The sequence below is a fragment of the Salmo salar genome, chromosome 27, assembly GCF_965601325.2.
Source record: "Salmo salar chromosome 27, fSalSal1, whole genome shotgun sequence".
Classification (NCBI taxonomy): domain Eukaryota; kingdom Metazoa; phylum Chordata; class Actinopteri; order Salmoniformes; family Salmonidae; genus Salmo; species Salmo salar.
Genome location: NC_138317.1, coordinates 23,656,032 through 23,663,037, shown reverse-complemented (window position 1 = coordinate 23,663,037; position 7,006 = coordinate 23,656,032).

Sequence of the window (7,006 nt, the reverse complement as noted above, 5' to 3'; positions counted from 1 at the left end):
TTCTCATTTGCAACTGCGACCTGGCCAAGATAAAGCGTAGCAATTCGACACATACAACAACACAGAGTTACACATGGAATAAACAAAACATACAGTCAATAATACAGTAGAACAAAAGAAAACAAAAAGTCTATTTACAGTGAGTGCAAATGAAGTAGGATAAGAGAGGTAAGGCAATAAATAGGCCATGTTGGCGAAGTAATTACAATATAGCAATTAAACACTGGAATGGTAGATGTGCAGAAGATGAATGTGCAAGATACTGGGGTGCAAAGGAGCAAGATAAATAAATAAATACAGTATGGGGATGAGGTAGGTAGATAGATGGGCTGTTTACAGATGGGCTATGTACAGGTGCAGTGATCTGTGAGCTGCTCTGACAGCTGGTGCTTATAGCTAGTGAGGGAGATATGAGTCTCCAGCTTCAGAGATTATTGTGGCAACCGTTCTTTTTGCACTTTGTAAATTGTTTACTTTGTGCTGTCGAGTAAAGTGCGTTGTTTCACTCATCTCTGCTCTCCTGCTCCTGACTTTATACACCAGCTACACCCACCATCCTGACAGTTCCAGGTTATGCAGCTCTTCTAGGTACGTACTTTAGAGGTTACATTCTTACGTCCATGCTGGAAGAGTCTTGCAAAGGCCAATGGTCTGTTCCTGTAGTTAGCTATACCAAACTATCCACATGAATTCATTCACATAGTTCTAGAACCCGTGTTGCCTTAATACAGCCTTATACTTGTTTCTGTGCATTTCAGAGGCTTACAATGCCTCATTGCCTACAGCGACCCCTATCAGCGGCCCCTATCTGTCCAAGTTCCCTAGTTGACGTATGACTAGTTTAAGGGAGCTATAGTTGTCAGGGCGTGACTAGGGGGTGTTCTAGTCTTTTCTATGTTGGTGCTCTTGGTATGGTTCCCAATTAGAGGCAGCTGATGTTCGTTGTCTCTAATTGGGGATCATACTTAAGTTCTCCATTGTTCCCACCTGGGTTGTGGGATATTGTTTTGTGTTAGTGTGTTGATCACTACGACTTCACGTTCCTTGTATGTTTGTTGTTTTCTTAGTTTCACTTTAATAAAATATGTGGAACTCAAATCACGCTGCGCCTTGGTCTGACCTTTTCTACGAGCGTGACAGAATATCCCACCACAAAAGGACCAAGCAGCGCGCAACAGAGGGAAAAGTGAGTTGGACCTGGGAAGAGATCATGGGAGGATGCGAGACCATTCCTTGGCGGGAGTCGCCAGGAAATCAGGAAGGACAGCGACGATGCCGGGGGCCGCGGCCACAAAAACCCCAAGATTGTTCTTTTTTTTGGGGGGGGGGGGGGGCACGAGGGGTGGTTGGCTGAGCAGCGGAGAGTGCCAGAGCCCGAATGGGAGTCGATGGAGGAGTGCAATGAGGGATACAGGAGAGAAGAGTTAGCGAGGAGTAGGCTACAGCGCAAGCGTGTCTTCAGTCCACTGCCACAGAAACCCCAAGATTCTTTTGGAGGGGGGCACATGGAGCTGGCGGCTGAGCAGAGGGAAGAGCCAGAGACCGTCAGGGAGGCGATGGAGAAGTTGGGGGAGAGAGAGAGGAGAGAGATGTTGGTCAAGTGTGTTCTACTCAACATTTGACCTGAAGAGCCTGTCAGCAGTCTGGTGAAGTCTGTGCCGGTTTCACGCATCTGGCCTCCAGTGCGCCCCCCCAGTCTGGTACGTCCTGTGCCAGCTCTCTGCACCCTCCCTGAAGAGCGTGTCACCAGTCCGGTGCCACCTGTACCGGCTCCACGCACCAGGCCTCCAGTGCGCCTCCCCAGTCCGGTACGTCCTGTGCCAGCTCCCCGCACTCGCCCTGAAGTGTGTGTCACCAGTCCGGTGCCACCTGTACCGGCTCCACGCACCGGGCCTCCAGTGCGCCTCCCCAGCCCGGTACGTCCTGTGCCTGCTCCCTGCACCCTCCCTGAAGTGCGTGTCATCAGTCCGGTGCCACCTGTGCCGGCTCCATGCACCAGGCCTCCAGTGAGCATTCCCAGGCACGGCATCCAGTCCCGCTCCAAGGCCGGAGCCTTCCTCTGCGCCAGTGCCCAGTCCAGGCACGGCGTCCAACCCAGCTCCATGGCCGGAGCCCTCCTCTGCGCCGGTGCCCAGTCCAGGCACGGCATCCAGTACCGCTACAAGGCCGGAGCCTTCCTCTGCGCCGGTGCCCAGTCTAGGCACAGTGTCCAGTCCCATGCCACCTGTGCCGGCTCCATGCACCAGGCCTCCAGTGAGCATTCCCAGGCATGGTGTCCAGTCCCGCTCCCTGGCAGGAGCCTTCCTCTGCACCGGTGCTCAGTCTAGGCACAGTGTCCAGTCCCGCTCCATGGCAGGAGCCTTCCTCTGTGCCGGTGCCCAGTCTGTCCAACCCACGGCGTCCAACCCAGCTCCATGGCCGGAGCCCTCCTCTGCGCCGGTGCCCAGTCCAGCCACGGTGTTCAGCCCGGCGCCATGACCGGATCCGGGGTCTGGGCGGGGACGGCGACGCGCACCGGAGCCGCCACCAACACTAGTCACCCCCCCTACCCTCCCCATTTGGTTTCAGGTTCTGCGGCCAGAGTCCGCACCTTTGGGGGGTGGGGGGTACTGTCACGCCCTGACCATAGAGAGCCCATGGTTCTCTAGGGTGTTGTAGGTCAGGGCATGACTAGGGGGAGTTCTAGTCTTTTCATTTCTATGTTGGTGCTCTTGGTATGGTTCCCAATTAGAGGCAGCTGATGTTTGTTGTCTCTAATTGGGGATCATACTTAAGTTCTCCATTGTTCCCACCTGGGTTGTGGGATATTGTTTTGTGTTAGTGTGTTGAGCACTACGACTTCACGTTTCACTTTAATAAAATATGTGGAAGTCAAATCACGCTGCGCCTTGGTCCGACCTTTTCTACGAGCGTGACAATAGTATGCTGCCATACTGCAGCTATACTAGCCCTTGTGTGTGTGCAGAGTCTCAGAGTCATGACGAGGTTACTCTGTCTCACTTTCATTTTCCTCCTGCCAGCCGTTTGCCTTAGCACTGTTATTAAATCGCCGTGGCAACGTGGGGTTCTAGCTTCTCTCCATGACCTGTCTTTGATAACAGATCTTTTTGCAGTAAATTTCCCCCCGTCTCACACACACACCCTCCCTAATACCATCTGCTGGCCCGACAGTGGCACGCCCACTCACAACCTCTAAAAATAGGCCGTCTGATTGACTTTCGAAGAGAAGGGGGTCCACATCACACCCCCGGCATAAAAACCCTTCAACACTCATACATAATTCAATCTCTCAGGGTGTAGGTTATCTCTGTTTTCACCTCCTTCCCATCCCAAACACTCCACACAAGTCATTTCACTAATTTGGTGCAAATCTAATGAAGCTGGTGTGTGTGTGCGCGTGCGAGTGTGTGCAAGAGAAAGATAGAGAGAGAGAAAAAAGAGAGAGGTAGAAAATATTGAGAGGGTGAAGGAAACTGACAACTTTCTCATTTGAAAATCTCTCCCATGTTGGATGGATGCATGGAGCACATTCCATATAATTGGCTCCTGGCTGCTTGTTTTACAGCCCTACTTCATCACGCTGTGATTGGTCAGGTGCAGATTTATAATTTGCTGATTGGTCAGGTGCTGATTTGAGGGGCGGTGCTTTTCAAAGTTCATGTGGTGGGCTGCAGTATGAGGTATGAGTAGTGTAGGTAGAGATGTTGGACCCTGAGGCATATATTTTAAGTCTGGTTCCACAGATGTTAAAGCTAAGTGGTTGAGTTTCTGTTAGGAGGTGGAGATAGTTATAGAAGAGTTATTGTTTATTTTATTAGGATCCCCATTAGCTGTTGCAAAAGCAGCGTCTACTCTTCCTGAAAAACATGGCATAACACATGCTCACCACAAGCTGCATGTACGCAGGGACAACAGACACCCCCATTGCCACTACAAATAGTTTTAACTACTCTTAAAAGAACAAAAACAGCTTTAGACCTACACTTGAATGTGATTTGATGAGTGTACGAAGAGTAAACGTCATTCCAGTTTCCAATATGTTTGTCACTGTACTCTACTCTCCCTTAACCGACCCTTTTAGACTACTGTGTTGGAAAGGCTGATATTTCAGTGCCCTCCAAAGTGCAACAGAACTTTTTCATATCAATGCAATGATGCTGATAAAACAGCGAGCTCCTTTGAAAAAAGCTGAAGAAATCTATAATAATCCCCTTCTAGCCAGAGCCCATATCTGCACACCAGCTCGGCTCTCTCTGCACATATTTAAAGGTCATCTCTAGATTTACAAGGGAAGGCAATGGTTGTTCCTACATTTCCATGAATTGGCTGATCTGTCAAGGAGGGCTTGTTTATGAGCCGTTTGTTCCTCCTGCTGCTCCTGCCTGCTCCCCATACCGCTCCTGTATCATTCCCGCCACCTCACGCTGCTCCCGGCCGCACCAGCAGAGCTCATTCCATTGGTCGTAAAATACACAATTGCTCTGATTCATCACTGAATTAGTTGGAGCCTGACAGCCCACTGCCAAGCCCAGCCGCAGGGCTGAGGATCGGTGATCCAGGTAGGGCTACAGTCACAAACTATTATTATAATAACTGATTAGCAAAGACTGTCCTGTCAACCCTGGCCTGGGTAGCTAACTCTGGAGTTATGCACTGTGCTGCGACATGCCAGAGTCTATGGTGGGAGTGGGCAGAAGCATAGACCATGCTATACTATACTTAAGCAATAAGGCCTGAGGAGATATGGTATATGGCCAATATACCACAGCTAAGGGCTGTTCTTAAGCACGACGCAACGCGGAGTTCAAGCCCTGAATGCCAATCAGCATTCAGGGCTTAAACCACCCAGTTTATACTACAGTCGTGGCCAAAAGTTTTGAGAATGACACAAATAATAATTTCCACAAAGTTTGCTGCTTCAGTGTCTTTAGATATTTTTGTCAGATGTTACTATGGAATACTGAAGTATAATTACAAGCATTTCATAAGTGTCAAAGGCTTTTATTGACAATTACATGAAGTTGATGCAGAGTCAATATTTGCAGTGTTGACCCTTCTTTTTCAAGACCTCTGCAATCCGCCCTGGCATGCTGTCAATTAACTTGTGGGCCACATCCTGACTGATGGCAGCCCATTCTTGCATAATCAATGCTTGGAGTTTGTCAGAATTTGTGGTTTTTGTTTATCCACCCGCTTCTTGAGGATTGACCACAAGTTCTCAATGGGATTAAGGTCTGGGGAGTTTCCTGGCCATGGATCCAAAATATCGATGTTTTGTTCCCCGAGCCACTTAGTTATCACTTTTGCCTTATGGCAAGGTGCTCCATCATGTTGGAAAAGGCATTGTTTGTCACCAAACTGTTCCTGGATGGTTGGGAGAAGTTGCTCTCGGGGGATGTGTTGGTACCATTCTTTATTCATGGCTGTGTTCTTAGGCAAAATTGTGAGTGAGCCCACTCCCTTGGCTGAGAAGCAACCCCACACATGAAGGGTCTCAGGATGCTTTACTGTTGGTATGACACAGGACTGATGGTAGCGCTCACCTTGTCTTCTCCAGACAAGCTCTTTTCTGGATGCCCCAAACAATCGGAAAGGGGATTCATCAGAGAAAATAACTTTACCCCAGTCCTCAGCAGTCCAATCCCTGTACCTTTAGCAGAATATCAGTCTGTCCCTGATGTTTTTCCTGGCCTTCTTGACACCAGGCCATCCTCCAAAAGTCTTCGCCTCACTGTGCGTGCAGATGCACTCACACCTGCCTGCTGCCATTCCTGAGCAAGCTCTGTACTGGTGGTGCCCTGATCCCACAGCTGAATCAACTTTAGGAGACGGTCCTGGCGCTTGCTGGGGTTTCTTGTGGCAGGGCTAAAATGTAGTGGAAATGTTTTTGGGGGATTCAGTTCATTTGCATGGCAAAGAGGGACTTTGCAATTAATTGCAATTCATCTGATCACTCTTCATAACATTCTGGAGTATATGCAAATTGCCATCATACAAACTGAAGCAGCAGACTTTGTGAAAATTAATATTTGTGTCATTCTCAAAACTTTTGGCCACGACTGTGTACTATACTTGTCATAGGCGTTGAAAGGGACAGACCAAAACGCAGCGGGTATAGTGCTCATCTTCTTTTATTACTTAATAAAGTGAACACTTAAATGATAAACAATAAACTGACAATCAACAGTTCTGCAAGGTATACAGACTATGCAGAAAGCAACCACCCACAAAAACACAGGAAAAAACAGGCTGCCTAAGTATGGCTTCCAATCAGAGAAAACGAAAGACACCTGCCTCTGATTGGAAGCCATACCTGGCCACACATAGAAAAAGAAACATAGAAATGGAAAAGTAGAACCAAAATCCCCTAGACCCAAAAACCCCAAAACACACAAAACAAACACCCCCTGCCACGCCCTGACCATACTACAATTACAAATGACCCCTTTACTGGTCAGGACGTGACAATACATTACTAATAGTATACTATACTATACTAATACCAATACTATACTAAACTTTACTAATACCATACTATATTATACCATACTAGGTAACAATTTACTTGACACCCAGCGTCATAACACGTTATAGCATGGTCATAACCGTGTCAAAATATGTCATATGTCATAGCAACTAGCATTTGGGCGGCAGGTAGCCTAGTGGTTAGAGCATTGGACTAGTAACCGACTCCCCAAGCTGACAAGGTAAAAATCTGTCGTTCTGCCCCTGGACAAGGCTTAACTCACTGTTCCTAGGCCGTCATTGAAAATCTCTTCTCCAAGAGAAAGAGAGAGAATTAGAGGGAGCATACTTAAATTCACACAGGACACCGGATAAAACAGGAGAAATACTCCAGATATAACAGACTGACCATAGCCCCCCGACACATAAACTATTGCAGCATAATTACTGGAGGCTGAGACAGGAGGGATTGGGAGACACTGTGGCCCCGTCCGACTATAACCCCACTCACTTTGCCAAAGCACAGCCCCCATACCACTAG